Source organism: Mustela putorius, unplaced genomic scaffold (genome assembly GCF_011764305.1).
Source record: "Mustela putorius furo isolate JIRA1106 unplaced genomic scaffold, ASM1176430v1.1 tig00000242_pilon_pilon_pilon, whole genome shotgun sequence".
Taxonomy (NCBI): Eukaryota; Metazoa; Chordata; class Mammalia; order Carnivora; family Mustelidae; genus Mustela; species Mustela putorius.
Genome location: NW_025421325.1, coordinates 322,837 through 340,206, shown reverse-complemented (window position 1 = coordinate 340,206; position 17,370 = coordinate 322,837). Strand labels below are relative to the sequence as shown.

The following is a 17,370-nucleotide window of genomic DNA, read 5'->3' as shown; positions in this document are numbered from 1 at the left end:
TTGCTTTCCCCTAATTCTGGAGTTCTGCTGTTCTCCTTGATCAGTGAGGTTGGTCTTGGCTGGATATCCTTTGGGATCTTCTGGGGGAGGTGCCTGTTGTTGTGATTCTCAAATGTCTATGCCCAAGGTGAAATTGCCCCACCCTTGCCAGGGGCCAGACTAAGAAATCTGCTTGAGTTTGCTCTCTTGAGTGTTTGTTCCCTGAATGCTTTCTGTAGAACTCTGGAGGACGGGAATGAATATGGTGGCCTCTCAATTCCAGCATGGATGAGCTGAAAGCTCAGGGCCCCTCTCCTCAGTGCACCCTCAGAGAAAAGGGGTCAATCACTCCTGTCTCTCTGGTCTCTGGCCATGCTCTGGAATCATCTAGCCTGTGACTGAATGTTTCTGTCTCTGGCGCACAGCCCCAGCAGATTCCTGTCTCCAGAGGAAAAAGGTGAGTCTCCCTGGATCTGCCACTTGTGGGATCCCTGCTCGAAGAGCAGTGGTACAACTGAGCTGTGGATCACTGTTTATGGTAACCATAAGCTGAGAGCTCACTCCTCAGGTTCATCTCTGTAGTCAGTTTCCCTGCTCCAATACCTGGGAGCTCTACCACACTCAGACACCCCCGATCTTTCAGTGACCCTAGGGGTCCTGAGACCACACTGTCCCAGTGAGGGCTCCACCCCTGTTTAGCCTCTGCAATGATGTCCGTCAGTGGAGCAGACTTCTAAATGTTCTGATTTTGTGCTCCGTTGCCCTGCTACTTGCTGGGAGCTGGACCCTCACCCCGCAGTCTATAGTCCCTTTGCCTTGGATTCACTTCTCCACACATCCTACCTTTCAGAAAGTGGTCAATTTTCTGTTCCTAAAACTGCTGCTCTTCTTCTCTTTGATCCCTTGTTGAGTTTGTAGGTGTTTGGAACGGTTTGATAACTATCTAGCTGAACTCCTGCGACCTGATGTCATTTCAGTCTGCTACTCCTCTGCCATCTTGCCTCTCCCTCCTCTTTTTTTTTTTTTTTTTTAACTCTGGCTGAAAAAGAACTTTTATTACTTTTATGCATGGAAAACTCAACAGCTATACACTTAGCCCAGTTTGGTGTCCAGTTCTTTAGTCTTTGCCTTTTTCAGCTTGGAAATGCAAGACTTTGACTTTAGACCAAAGATGCTACCTTCCCTCATGACATCAGATCTCATCATATCTGTCATTGTCTTTGGTCCTTATAGTCCACCTTCTTAGCCAGAGCTCCTCTGTTCACCTGTGTGAGGGGGACGGTGGTGCAGATATTCCTGTGGACCAAACAGCCCAGCCTAACATTTCTCTAGATAATGCAGTAGGGAACCCCATCTTAAAGCACAGGGCAGACAGGAAGACAATCAGCTCACTGGGATCCACATCATGTGCAATCACTACCAGCTGAGTCTTCTTGTTTTCCATGAAGTTGGTGGTAGAAATAACCCCAGCTTTAAGAATAAGTACCCTTTTAGTGGGGACATCCTTTTTGCTGATAACTTTCTTCTGCTTCTTCTCTTGCTTTGTCTCTGGTCTGTATTTGTAGACTAGCTTAAGGCATAGAGTAGCTGTTTGGCAGTCCAAGGTGTGTGAGAACTGGTTAATCACAGCAGGAACCTTCAGATGTTTATAGAGAATAGTCCTTTGTTGCTGTAACCAGATGCAGACGGGACACTTGACAAAGTGAGAGAGGTTCATTTTGGGCTGCATGTCTTGTCCAATGCAAAAGTTTTGGGGCATTTCATCAAACTGAGGATGGACCACAATTTTTGTCTCTTGTTTCTTCATGGCAGCAGGGTCCAGGGCCACCTTCTTCCCCTTCACCTTCTTCCCTCTGGGCATCTTCCACAGGAGGAGAGAGAAAGTAAAAGGAATTAAATCTTTTAGGAATTGCTTAACATTCCTGTTCCATTGGTGCTACTTTTATATGCATGGACTTTCATAAAATAAAGTTATTTATGTCATTGGGTTTAGGGTTGGTTAGACGGAAGATCTTCATGCTAGATTAATTTTTGCTGGTGCTTTATTTTCCTAAATTGCTTTTCCCCAGTTCACTAGAATTATTGTATCCAGTTTTCTCCAGCCCTTTTAGGTCTTCCTTCTCAGTTCAGTCCTGGCATGGTGTTCTAGTTATTATTTGTTCTGCTTTTGTTCACTACTTAAATATGAAAGTTTTATTTTTAGAACTTTCCTATTCTAGATCTGTGCATTCTCAGGGTTTATCTGTCTATACACATGGTTTAAGCCAGAATTTCCTGAAGTACGGCATATGAACCACTGCTGGAATGCAATTATTTGGGGGTCTCATACTCATACAGTTAACTAATCCCATATCACATGATGAAAGCTTCATGTCCACTTAATGCTTTAATCAAGTTAAGTACAGAATTTGAATATTGTTCTACTACAGGGTAACCACCCTTATTAATAGAGGAATGCAGTTCTTCTTCTTCTTTTTTTTTAAAGGTTTATTTATTTGAGAGAGAGAGAGAGTGAGTGTGTGACCATGTGAGTGTGGGGAGGAGCTGAGGGATAGAATCTTTAAGCAAACTCCTGGATAAGCTTAGAGCCCCACATGGGGATGATCTCATGACTCATGAGATTATGATGTGAGTCAAAACCAAGAGCTGGATGCTGAACCAATTGAGTCACTAGAGTGCTCCCAGAGGAATACAGTTCTTAAGAGCAGAAATTTTGACAAACAAGGATAGAATCTAACACTACATTTGCCTTTGTAGTTAGCTTTTACTCACAGCAAGTGATACTGACTTTCTGGAGATGGTAGTAGTATACATGTGTCCCTTAATTTATTAAAGTAAAAAAAAAAAAAGGAATTTATTTAAAGAAACACTTTAAGTAAACAATATATGTACATAATATGTGATACGCAGTGACAGTGGAATTATGAAGGTAGTAACTGTGGCATGAGAAAGACTGGAATTTGAGAAATGGTATGCAAGAGATCTAGAAAACCACTAATGCATCTTCATCCTCAATTGATTTATTTAATGGTTGTCAATGAACTGAGCATGAGCTCTAAAAGGCACAGTTTGGATCTGGATAATAAAAAAGAGTAACAGATGTTATGAGATGTAAGAGCATTGATTTGGAAATGATCTCAGCTGATTCTTCTAATTGCCTCAGTCTCTGTGCTGAGAAAATCTGTGGGTGGCCCAAAGCAGTGCTTTCAAACTTTAGGTAGGGGATTCAAATTCACATGGAATATTTCTTAAAATATAGATTGTTCCCTTGTACCTTCAGAGTTTCTGATTTAGTAAGGCTCGAGAATTTGCACTTCTGAGTTACTAGATCTTGACACTATGCTTGGTCTAAGCTAAGCCTTGGACAAATTACATAGAATATTTTTGGGTCTCAATTTTCCAAGAAAGATTTTGGCTAAAAAACCTAGACTTACAGAGTTCTAGAATTGGAAGCAACTTATCCTGTGTGTCCTAAAGGATGGTATGATTTTCTTTGCTGGTATTTGAGAAGATTTATATGGTATTTTAATTATTATGTACTTATATTAAGGTGTATTAGAAAATCACAGTGCATCAAACCTATGATATTACTGCTCAATAGGGGGCTTAATGTGAGTCAATAATAAATTTATTAAGTAAAAAATAATATGGGTTTCTCTTAGATTGTGATAGGGAACATGAATGATGGAATTGGGAAATGCTTTATCTCTTGACTGGATATCCATTTTATTTTTAAAGATTTTAAAAATTATTTTATTTTATTTTTAAAAATTTGTTTATTTATTTAAATAATTTTTAAAATTTAAATTCAAATAATTAACATATAATGTATTACTTATTTCAGGGGTACAGAGGTCTGTGATTCATCAGTTTTAAATAACACCCAGTGCTCATTACAACACATATCCTCCCCAATGTCCATCACACAGTTACCCGATCCCTCCACCCTTCTCCCCTCCAACAGCCCTAAGTTTGTTTGATTAAGAGTCTCTTATGGCCTGTCTCCCTCTCTGGTTTCATCTTGTTTCATTTTTCCCTCCCTTCCCCTGTGATCTTCTGTCTTGTTTCTCAAATTCCTTATATCAGTGAGATCACATGATAATTGTCTTTCTCTGATTGATTTGTTTTGCTTAGCATAATACCTTCTAGTTCCAACCACGTCATTGCAAATGGGAAGATTTCATTTTTTTTTTGATGGCTGCATAATACTCCTGTGTGTGTGTGTGTGTGTGTGTGTGTGTGTGTTGTACCCCTCATCTTCTTTATCCATTCATCTGTCAGTGGACTTCTTTCCATACTTTGGCTATTGTGGACATTGCTGCTATAAATATTGGGGTGCAGGTAGTCCTTTGGATCACTACATTTGTATCTTTGGGGTAAATACCCAGATCTCCATTTTAAACTTTAGTTGCAAATAACCAATAGTTTATTGATTCTTATCCATGGTTTTAGTTCAGGCCTTCAACAACTCTTTCCTTGATGTAACAAGTGCTTCTCTAATTGTTTTTCCTTCTCGTCCGTCCATTCTTCACACCGTTTCCAGTGACATTTCCCTAAAAAACAAACGTGTTACTCCTCTGACACAAATTCAGCAGTCACTCAGAATAAAGTTCAAATTCCCTAGTACCTTACACAGGCCATGTAATCAGCCTTCTACCATCACCTCCTCTTCTTCTCCCATATCTACCTAAGATTTGCTTTTACCAAAGTGCTATACATGGTGGATACCTCTCCTCCTGCTAGGCCCCCATGCTTTTGCACATGCTAGTTCTCTGCCATAAGTGCATTTCCCCTAATATTCCATTTGACTGATTTCTGCTTAGTTATCAAGGCTCATCTGAAACCATCCCTAGGGTAAGAAACTGCACATGTCTGTCATAATATCTATCATGCTTTTTTTTTTTTTTTAGATCCTAAAGTGTATGATTAGAAATTTTTCAAACATGACGAAAGTAAAAAGAAAGTCCTCCTTCTCAGCTTTCCTCAACCTCACTCTTCTCCCTCAAGGTAACACTATTAACAATTTGTGTGTTTTCTAGATCTTTTTACCTGTATTTACAAACATACATATAAATAATGAAACCTAAGAATATGGTTCAGGAACTTGCTTTTTTTTTTTTTTTTTTCATTTCAGATTTCATGGTCATCTGTGTACATTAGAGCTTAAAATCTACCATTTGATTTTGATTTTGTTTTTTGGTTCTTTTTTGGTTATTGCCTTTTCTTTTATTTTTTTCCTTTTTTTTTTCTTTCTTTCTTTTTTTTTTTTTTTAAGATTTTATTTATTTATTTGACAGACAGATCACAAATAGGCAGAGAGGCAGGCAGAGGGAGAAGGGAGGAAGCAGGCTCCCTGCAGAGCAGAGAGCCCAATGCAGGGCTTGATCCCAGGACCGTGAGATCATGACCTGAACAGAAGGCAGAGGCTTTAAACCACGGAGCCACCATGTAATTGCGCCCCATGTAATTGCCTTTTATTTAAGGAAAGAGACTGACTTTCATGTCTCCAGGTTTTTTTTTTTTTTAAGAAATGTTAAAAAATCTTCATTTAATGCAGCAAATTATTTTTATCCTTATTTTATGTCCTTGAATAAAAAAATCTACAGTGTTTTCCACTGTAAGAAATTTTAAGCAAAACTTAGTAACTGACATTTCTTTTTTTTTTTTAATTTTTTTAACATTTTTTTTTTAAAAGATTTTATTTATTTATTTGACAGAGAGAGATCACAAGTAGGCAGAGAGGCAGGCAGAGAGAGAGGAGGAAGCAGGCTCCCTGCTGAGCAGAGAGCCAGATTCGGGACTCGATCCCAGGACCCTGAGATCATGACCCGAGCGGAAGGCAGCGGCTTTAACCCACTGAGCCACCCAGGTGCCCAGTAACTGACATTTCTTGTATTATTTATGTATTCATTTATTTATGTCATCACTATTATGACATCTGAATTTCTTTTTGTCCTTATGACCCTCTGCCACATTTCTAGGAATGATTCTTTAATTTTTTACATTTGAATGAAACATTTGAATGTTTTAAAGTATTATTGAATTTGATTTTCACTGTGACTCTGAGAGCTGAGGAACACAGAATTATTCTTCGTTAACCAGGAGGGGGTTGAGGCCTGGAGAAAGTTGACTGACCATAGTCTGAGCATTCTGTCCTTCAACATTGACTGTGTCTATTCCTCACAGTCTCTTGCTTGCTCAGGACTCACCATTATGATGTCCTGGCAGATATGCTTTGTATCTACACCTGTAGATATATAGTGTATCTACACTATATATCTACTATATATATAGTCTGTTTAGTTTTCTTTGGATGAATGAATTTACACTAAAATACACTAAAATGATGTCTTATTGTGGTACCCTACTCTGAGTCATTGCTATTGGAGTTGATGAATTACTCTAAATGAATGAGAATCACAGTAGGGACTGTTGGAGAAGATAGTTTTAATCCAAGCAGACTTTTTGGTGTACCCCAAACAATTTTATATTAAAGATTCTTTGAATTCACATCTCTAAGTTAAGTCATGCCTAGTGCTTATGTCTTTGGAGGACATAGGTAGCTTTTAGCACACTTTTTTGGGGGGGGGCATATTCTGCTTTATTTTTTTCCACTTTTGCCCCCTGTGATCCATTCCAGTCAATTTTTAAAGTAATCCTGAAAGGAAAGTCAGACTTGCTTAGTTTCTTTGAAAACTTATCTTCAGAATAGCTGACAAAATTTTTGAACTGTTGGTATTCATTTTTCATAATAACCCTTCATGAAAATGACCAAAATATTTTCAGAAAGTAGATCACTGGGGGACTTCTTTACTGTGCAATTGCTACCTGACACTTGAGATCTCAATTTAATTCTGTGAACTGAGGTTTTTATTGCTACAGGGTGATTGGGAAAATTAATAACAATCTCCTCAAAGCACTTTGAAGTCCTTAGGGGCCATTTATTGTTTCAACAAGACAGTCTCCTTCTAGCATGTACATCTTATTGTTTATGAAACAATGAGGGTCTGATGAAGAATAAGACTTGCCCCTTGCAAAGAGTTTGCCTTTCTTCCTTATATCTGCATGAAAACATGATTTTTTTTCAAGAAGGCCATTAGCATGAAATCTCTAATCTTTATTCAGAAAGATAACTTTTTTAAAAAATAAAGAACTAGGCTGCTTCTTTATCAGCTAAAAAAAAAAAAAAAAAAAAAAAATCCCTGTGGTGCTTTTAAATATATACAGAAAGATGGTTTGAGACTCTGGGAAGAAGAGAGCAGTGCCCTGATGGGAGGGAAGGAAGGTCAATAACATCTGTCCTCTGAATAGGGAAAGGGAGCTGCAGGTAGCATAAACAAGGGTCTGAGCAAGCTAAGTAATACAGGAGAGGACATCAGGAAATAGCTCCTCTGGTTTGCTGTTAATGAGATGTAATGAACTTTAGAAAACAAATAAAAAAAGAAAATTCGGGAATTATCTAGAAATCGATCTTCTGGTTTCCTCTATTATTTCAGTTTGTGAACTAACACTCTTTAAATTATTTGCCTTATAATAATTATATTATTAGTAATATAAAGATGATCATGTAAAGGGTATCCCCCATGAGCTCTATGCTGAGCCTGTTTTATACTGATTGATTATTTTCAATACTTCACATAGACTTTGGGGGTGGGAGCTGTGATCCTCATGTTACAGATGAAGACCCAGAGTTTTCAGTACTAACATCCTGCTCAAGAAAGAAGAGCTAGTAAATGGGGGCGTATGAGCCAAACACATCCCCTCAAGTACTTATGCTTGTTGACTTTCCCAAACTGTGGGCTGAGCTGCAATGTTCTTCATGTGAAATAAGCATAACAGACAACCAAAGTTGCAAATGAGGAATGACTCTTGGCATGCCAGGACTGAACACTCTTTGTAGCATTTACAGTAGTACTGATAAAGTAAATATTCCTGGGGCAAGAGTTTTGATATTTTACTGTATTCTCTGTGTTAGCTATCATTTAGTCAACCATATTTAATAGACCACATTTGTAAAGCTGACTTAAATATTGTGTGCAGTTGTTAGGGAAATAGAGCTGTGTTGAGATGTGATCCTGGGGAGATGGGGTTGGGGAGAAGGGATGTAAAACGATGGGATGAATGATTAGTGCTCTTCACATTTTATGTTGATGATTAGAACATTCTAAAAAATTTTTCTCATGACTTCTAATTTATTATTCTTTTTCAGCTTTAACATATACCCTCATTGATTTTATCAATTAACTACATTCTCTACACCCTCATATTTATAAATTAATTTTCTGAAATGTTGTACCAATTTGTACTTTGATCAGGAAATTTACCTCAAGTGGCTGTCTCTAAGAGTTTTTCTTTAAACCTGGAAAATTTCAAATATGATGTCAATTAATTAACAAACAAATTAGATTTGTGATTGGAGAAGACTAGAAGGGTCTTGATTCTTTCTTCTTGCTCTGAATTGAAACAGCTAATAGAAAACAACAGTGACACTGTTTTTGTTAAGATGATGCTAATCTTAGTAGAGAGAGTCAGTTAACATATGGTTTCGCTTACTTGTGGAGCATAAGGAATAACACAGAGGACACTGAGAGAAGAGGAGAAGTGAGTTGGGGGAAATCGGAGGGGGAGACAAACTGTGAGAGACTGTGGACTCTGAGAAACAAACTGAGGGTTTTGGAGGGGAAGAGAGTGGGGGTTGGGTGAGCCTGGTGGTGTGTATTACGGAGGGCACGTATTGCATGGAGCACTGGGTGTGGTGCATAAACAATGAATTCTGGAACACTGAAAAGAAATAAAATAAAATAAAATGGAAAAAAAAGAAGATGCTAGCCTTTGTTTATGACTTTTTGTCTATAAATTTCTTTTTCAAAAAAGATATTTATATTATAATAATATTACATATTATTAAATATGACATATTTACTTTAGAAAATAGATATTGACTGGAATTGCATAAAACAAAGCAACATGTGGAAATTGCTTAATTTTACTACCTTAATCACTTTTAACTGAGTGAGCTGGTAATCTGAACTACCCTGTGTGACTTCCTAATCATCGCTACCTGCACACCCTCCCCAGTTTCTATCTCCATTAGCTTCCTCTCTCTCCTATTTGTTTGCTCTGGTGGAAAGAACGCTGAACAGAAGGTGAGGAGCCATGAGCTGTGTTTCCAGTGCTATTTACTAACAGAGTGGCTCTAGGAGAGGCAAGGTAGGACTGCAGTGGATTGTGAAGATGGTCACAGATTTATCATCTTTTACATTCACACCCTTTTCTTATATCCTCCCACATTGACTCTGGGCTGGACCGTGTGACCTGCTTTGACCCCTGGACTTGAGCAGATGTGACGTGCACAGAGACTAGCAATGTACTTGCACATTTGGCTTGCTCTTTTGCTGCTCTTGGAACTCTGTGACTGTCACCTGAAGAAACCTGTATTAGTCTGCAGAATGATGAAATACGTGTGTGGCACCGTCATCCTGCCCTCATGGCCAGACCCTGAGTGAGGCCATCCTAGGTCAACCAGGTGCTGGCTGACTCATTGGTGGGCCCAGCTAAAATTATCTGAGCTAGCCCAGACCAGAGACCTGCCTTAGCTGATTCACAGAATTGGAGCTCCATAAATGTTTTTTTTTTTTTTTTCCCCCGCTAAGTTTTGGGCTGGGTTGTTCACAGCTAAAGATAACTAATGCAAAATCCAAATAAAAAACCCAAACAATGAATGGCAACATATCCCCTGCCTACTCCAGAACACTGTTTGATTATATGAGATTAGAAAGAAATGATGTCTGGGATGGACAAAGCTTCTGAGGAACAGTGCCTAGGGACGCCTGGATGGCTCAGTCAGTTAAACGTCTGCCTTTGGCTCAGGTCATGACCCCAGGCTCTTGGGATCAAGTCCCTCAATGGGCTCCCTGCTCCACAGGGAGTCTGCTTCTCCCTCTTTGTCTCCCTCTTCCCCCACCCCTGCTCAAGCTCTGTCTCTGTGTCTCTCTCTCAAATAAATAAAATCTTAAATAATAATAATAATAATAATAATAAAGAATGAAGAGCAGTGCCCAGCGCTGTCTTGTGTTTGATCAGCAATTGAATGTTCAGTGAAGAAATAAATGAATGGATAATAAGCTACACGGTTACAAGGTGGCAGTAGTAGCAGCAACAGAATAGTCAAAAATTTTAGATCCCCCGAGTAAGACATTTCATTTTTAAAAAAATTTAAAATGTTAATATATCAGCTGGGTAGAAAGGATGGGAAAGAACACGACAGAGCAGCAATGCCCATCTGAGGTATCTAGGCTCTGGACACAGGACAACAGCCTGGATCCATCAGGCTTTTGTCACTATGGTCAGGAAGATAGTGCCAATTGCTCTCTTTCCCATTGGCATTAAACTTTTCCCAGTTACTTGGCTTTTATCTTCTTCTCTCTCTCTTTTTTTTTTTATTATAGTGTATCTTGATTCTATCTGAATATCATTCCCATGACAGTAGTTATAATCTCCATAAAGAAAAACTTCTGAGAGCTAAGTTTAAAGGTAAAAGAGAGATTTCTAGTCTGTGGACATGCAAGAACTACATGGTTGGTAAAGCAGAATTATTCTAATGGGAGCAAATATTTTCTGAGTGAAACATAGTTAACCCAAAGGGGTCTATAAGGAATAAGTTTGTGTACTTTGATTTACAATTTTCTAGTGGGAAAATATTTTTTTTTCAATCTGGTTATACTGTAAAATAAAGCCCGTATAGAGAAAAGCGCACAAATCCTAAAAGTACTGTTAATTGAAAAATCATAAAACAAATACTCATATAGTTACCACCCAGGTCAAAGATGGAGTCTTGCCTGCACACCACAAGTTCCTTGCTATTCACATTCTCCCCCTCACACTCTGTCCTTCACGAACCCTAACCTGAACCTGAACTCTAACCCCAACCCATACCTTAACCCTGTTAGGCTGACCACAATGCTTAATGATGGTCAAGTCCTTACTTAGCTTTATAGTTTTAGCACCTCTGCAGAGTTAACCACCTATGTGTGTATTTTTAAACACTGCAGTTCAGTTTTGCTTGTTTTAAATTTTATATAAATGAAGTCATTTTGTATATATTCTTTTGCATCTTGCTGCTTTTGCTTACTGCTTAATCTTGCTTCTTTTGTGTAGCTATAGCTTATTCAATTTTGTTGACAGGTACTTTTCCGTGCATGAATACACAAGACAATTTGCTGTTGATGGACACATCAGTAGCTTCCAACCTTTGGATCATGTAAGCAATGTGGCTCTGACTGTCCTTACATGTCTCCTCTTGCACATGCACACAAGTTTCTCAAGGGAGTGCACTTTGTGGGTCATAAGGTAAGCATATCTTCAAATTTAGTAGCCCAGAGGCCAAATTATTTTCTAAAGCGGCATAGCCATTTTGCCTGCTGCAAGTGTTCTCAATGATGTTCTCAATGCTCCTTGTCCTTTTCAGTACTTGACATTTTCAGACTTTTAATTTACTCTTATTTTTTCAGAAAAAGATTTGTTTATTTATTTGAGGGAAAAAGAGAAAGTATGAGCAGGAGGGCAGAGGGAGAGAGAGTCTCATGAAGATTCCACACTGAGTATGGAACACAAGGTGGGACTCAATCTCATGACCCCGAGATCATGATCTGAGCCAAAACCAAGAGTTGACTGCTTAACTGACTGAGACACCAGGAGCCCCCAGACTTTTAATTTTTGACAGTCTGGAGGGCTGGCAAATCTTCCTGTGAGATAAATTTGCATCTTCTCATTATTTATGAGGCTGAGCATTCTTTCATACATTTTTTAGCCATTCAGTTTCTTTTTTATCAAGTGTCTGTTATAGTCTTCCTTTTTTCCCTACTCCTTGTGCCTTTTTCTGTATATCAGCTAAAGCTGTAACTTCATTATTTTCCATAGGGATACATACTATTTCCAGAACCATCAAATAAAAGGAACATTATTTCTCCACTGCCCTGCCATGCCATCTTTGTTTTAAATCAAGTGCTCAGGTATGTGTGGGACCATTTCTGGATTCTTACTCTGCTTCACAGGTTTGCTTGTCTTTTCCTGCACTAAATGCTACATCTTCTTAATTATTACGATTTTATAGTCAGTTTCAATATCTGGTAGAGCAAGTCTTTACACTTGGTTTGTCTTCAAGAAAGTGTAAGCTATTCTTTCAGAGAAACCAGAAAGACAAGTTTGGAGTCTTCTGGAATCATTCAAGCAAAAGATGGTGAGAGCTGGCATTAGGATCATGGGAATAGTGATGGAGGGGAGGGGCTGGTTTTAGACACTTCGGGAAGTAGTTGGAAAGAATGCCAAACCATTGTTTCTAAATGATGTAAGGAAATAGGCTTTGGTGTAGAAAGATTATATGAATATATCAAAGAGAAAATACCAAACAGATAACAGCTTCTTAAAAACAGTCTACCCACAGGCTATATGGAAACTTTTGCAACAGTGAAGTTTCAGAAAGAAAAAAAATCAGAAATTGTAGAGAATTTGAAAGAACAGTTGATATGAAACTGATGATTGATGATAAATATATCAACAGGAATTATGCATGGCTCCACTTTGTTTAATATTATTTTTCTGTTTTTGACATTCCTAGCAATAAGTTTTTCAATTTCTACATCTGGTGTCTTCCAGGTAACTTGATTTGAGTTTGTAACATCGTAAGTCTTGCTGAAAATGCATTCAATATTTTCCAGTTGATAGTATCCAGGCTTTGACTCAGCCTGTGTTTTCTAACAAACTCTCTTATCATTTTTTTCTCCTATACTGAATTTTTTTTCTGATATATTCTTTAACAAGTTCAAGAGAAGCAGATCAAACAAAAGCTAGACTAGTTTGTTTGGATTTTATATTTGGTCCCATTTCTGTTAAGAGATTAATTAATAAGATACATATTAGTTTGTGACTGCCAGTTGATTATTAGAGAATTTTCATTTGCTTTGAAATGTAGGAATATTTAATGTAGTAATTACACAGTCAGGTATTTCACACCCAAGATCACACCTTCTATTTTTATTCCTTGGCCTTCTGAGTTTTGCTCTTTTGAAAGAAATGGGTCCTCTGGAGCATGACAAATTTGATTTAAAGGTATTTGCAATAGGATGTTATTTTCTGTCAAAAGCTCATGCAACTGTAGGTTCTCTCAGTTTGGAACTCATGGGCTTGAGAATTGCTAATATAAATTCTAATCTTAGACCTGTTGGCATGGCAAATATGGAAAAAACCCCAGATAATTGCTCAAGAGGTATAGATTAAGGCTGCAGGACTTATAATTAAGACATTTTTGGACTTAGTGAATTATAACCTGATTTTCAAAAGCAATAGTGGCATTTGCAAATGACAAAGAAAAAAAATGATAGGATGTAGGAACAAATGCAACTCAGAACTCAGATGTACCAAACTTTGTGTGTGTGCGTGTGTGTGTGTTATAGGTGTGGGTGAGGAAGCTTGTTTTAACTTTTCGGCTATGCACATTCCAGAGTGAAAGATCAAATTTCTGAAGCAATGGTGACAGGAAGCCTAGAGAAGAAAGAAGTAGACCTGAGTGCTCCCTAAGAATGTATGGCATGCTAATAAACATGCTTACAGATCCAGTAATTCCACTTCTGGATATTTATCTGAAGAAAATGAAAACACGAATGTGGAATGATCTCTCTACCTCTACGTTCATTGCAGCATTATTTACAATAGCTAAGATATAGAAACAACCAAAATGTCCATCAACAGGATGAATTGATAAAGAAAGTGTGGTATATTGCGGTAGAATATTATTCAACCTCAACCACAAAAAGAAGGAAATCTTGCTATTTGCAACAACACAGTCAGATCTTGATGGTATTATGCTAAATGAAGTACATCAGAGAAAGACAAATGTCATATGATCTCACTTGTATGTAGAATCTAAAAAAAAAAAAAAATCCCCTAGTCCCCCCCACCCCCAACAAACCCAAGGAACAAAAACCCTGAGCTCACAGATACAGAGAACAAACTGGTGGTTGCCAGAGGTGGGAGGTGAGGAATGGGCAAAATGGATGAGTTTCCAGTTACAAAATAAATAAGTCATGTGGATGTAATATACAGCATGGTGACCGTAACTGCATATTGGAAAGTTGCTAAAAGAGTAGACTTTAAAAGCTCTTATCACAAGAAAAAATGTTTGTAACTGTGTAAGGAAATGGATGTTAACTGGACTTATTGGGATAATTTCACAATATATACAAATACCAAATTGTTACCTTGAACACTTGAAAATAACATGATGGTATATGTCTCATAAACTTCAAAAACAGAAATTAACATGCTTACATAGTATGAAGTGTGTCCTCTGGATGGGGATATAGCCCAAGTCACAAAACTTGGACTCAGAGCTCAATCATATTTTTGGATGTGTCATTTCATTTCTGTGTCTTGCCTCCCCTAGAACGAGGTTTGCTATGTGTTTATAATTCGTTCTTTACTGTTTACTCAGCAAAGAATTGAAGGAATTCTTTAATAGAACTGCAGACCCCTGCTGTTCTAGGCAACTTATTCTATCTGCTTACTTTTCAGCATTCCCAAAATGGGTGTTTCCAAGCTGTGAGCCAGTTATATATTCCCGTGAGGAAAATGGTATTAAAAGTGGAGTTTAGTATACCCAACTACATCAAAGAGTCCGTAGCAGTCTGGGTCTAGCTGGGAGATAGAAACCACATAGTAGGTTAAATAGAGGAAATCTGATATAAGAATTTTCAACTCTAATAAGGAAGTAACCATAACTACAAGTAACTTTATATAGTACCTAAGGCCTGACGGAGAAGACCTAAGGAAAGACACATGTGGAAGGAGTTCAGACTTGTGCTTTGGCCACCTGAGAGCAGAGAAATGGGCTGGCGTGCAGCTGTAGGCAAACATTAGGCAGCTCTGGAGTGCATGCACGTGGGGAGAGAGTGAGCCGCAATGCATGTGTGCGCATGCGCTCGAGGTCTGGCTGTCAGCAGGGGCAGAAGGCTTTCAGTGTGAGGGAAGCAATGGGGATGGAGGCGGGTGGGTGAAGGTTTTCAGAAGAGCTGAGGATGGGTCACCCCCAGGCTAAGATGCAAAGGTTGTGAGGGACCATATCCTAGTCGTGTGGTGTGGGCAGGCTCCTTCTGGACATGGCAGACACCGACCTGCCTCCCGTACCTACGCTGAGAATTGCTGGCAGGCTCTTCCTCTTCCAGTGTCCCTTCAGCACCCTCTGTTGGGGAAGCTTGGTATCATACTCACCCTAAAGGCGAAGTGTTTAAAGGAATTCATGGGTGGTTTATCATAAAGCATTATATTCAGGGATGTGTTTGGATTTGTGAGGCAATAAAGTGATAAACAACACAGGGTCCAAGAGCAGTAAAGAAGGCCAATAGCATTACAAAAAACACCGGTGGCTGTTTTCCATCTGTGAAAGGAGAGCCGTTAAGAGAATGCTGGCACACAACCTTTTTTTTTTTTTTCCTTGTTGACAAAAGACTAAAAAACTTTGAAAAATTTTCAATATGTTATGGCATATTAATTTGTGCATTTATATAAATTGAGGCAATTTCTTATGTGTATTTTTAAAGGTAAATGCAAACCTTAGAGACAGTCATATTCAAATAAGCATGTCCAAAAAAACACAAGTAATAAAACATTCAGCCTCCGGAAAACAATAAAGAGGATGCAATTCATAAACCCTGGGAACACTTCTCACATCCGTTTTCCCTCTTTGGCATGATTCTCTGTCATATCATGTTATGTTGGAGACTCTCTTCTGCGACCCTCCACCCCCACAGAATAAATCCTCTTTTGCTCTGAACCCCACGACTGCTCTGTCTCCTGTCATACTCTTTCTCTCTCAACTTTGTCTCTCTTTCACTCTCTTCTACTCAATCTTTTTTTTTTTTTTATCTCCTTAGGTTTTCCTCTCTGGGTTCTGAGCTTCAATTGTCCCCTGCCCACTTGCTAATTCAACCTTGCAAGACAGAGTCCTTGAACTAGTTTGTTAGAGGAGCTCCTCACAAGGCAGAGGCAGGAGGAGCAGCGGGAGGGGTGTCTCATTCTCTTCACTGCGGTGGGTGGGGAATCTGGGAACATTAACCGATTATAAATCCTGTCCCCTTCACACTCTCTCCTCATCAATCTTTGTTGACTTCTGCGAAGAGATATTCAATATTCAATATTTAAATGTTCCTCTAGAAGTTCTTTGAATTTACAACCTAAGGCTACCCTATTCCTTCCCTTTCCTGGGCTGTACATCATTTCTCTTGATTCCTGGGAAAGGACAGCCAGGTGAAGTGTGAGCATGGACGCACCCTGCGCACGCAAGCACGTGCACCCAAGTGCGCACATTCACACATCATTCTTCCTTCTAGAAGACCTTGAACATCCATATTAGCATTTAAATTCTTTGTCCTCTAATATCTCTGCTCCTTACAACTTGCAAAGAAAAGGTATTCTCTAAGTAACCGTATTCACAGTTCCGTTTTCCTTTTAGGCATTCTTCTGCATAGGTAAGCATCGGCTGGAGTGCCAGGAGCAGCCCCTGGCTGGGCACTGAGATGCTCTTTGTGTGCAAACCTGCCATATTGGAAACACATGAGAACACAGGACTCCATGCAGAAAGTTTGGGCAAATTCTACTTACTTGCAAACTAAGAAAATGAAGTTGCTAGGGATAGTCTTGCTAGGGTTAGTCATCTTAATTCATTATTCTTTTAGAGGTATATAGGATTTTACTGTTTGAATGGCAATCGGCCAGGATTTACTTTCTAAAGTTGGTAGTCATTATGAAATACCTTGTCTTCTTTTCTCTTCTGGAGACATAGTGAGATTGTGCTGTCTATGAATCAGGTGACTGGAAGCCAAGAGCTTCCAAGCCAGAGCATTTCATTGCCCCCACAAGATTCTTCAGAGCTGTCTTTTCTTCTTTGGCATGGTGACTGGTCACATTCAAGATGGTGGTTGCTTCATTAGTCAGGCCCTACTGTGGGAAAATGGAAAACAGATAACTCAGGCACTCTGTGAGGGACATGTCCCGTAGGTAAGAAACAAGCCTTTGTTGTTCTAAGGTACTAAGTTTTGGGGATTTTTTGTTACTTAGCATAACTTCATGCTGTTTATGTAATTTACCTCATCTTGATCAATTCCCTAAGCATGAACATTTCTTCTTGCATTTAAATGTATAAATCTCTTGCATATAATGAAAACTTTAAAGCTCTTTTAGACTATTAAGGAAGTACATATTAAACAGGAAAAGAGTTTCTTGTTAGTTCTACTTAATTTTAGCTCTTACAAATTGAAGATAGCTAACTTAAAGTGCACTCTGTATTGATACTAGTTTTTACGTGTATTTGGTATAACTGAAATAACTGACCTAGAGATA

At 38.7% G+C, this 17,370-nt stretch overlaps 1 pseudogene; it reads right to left on the bottom strand.

Moving 5' to 3' along the window:
- Positions 1–1,071: 1,071 nt before the first annotated feature.
- LOC101685285 lies at positions 1,072–1,840 on the bottom strand (annotated as a pseudogene).
- Positions 1,841–17,370: the final 15,530 nt, after the last annotated feature.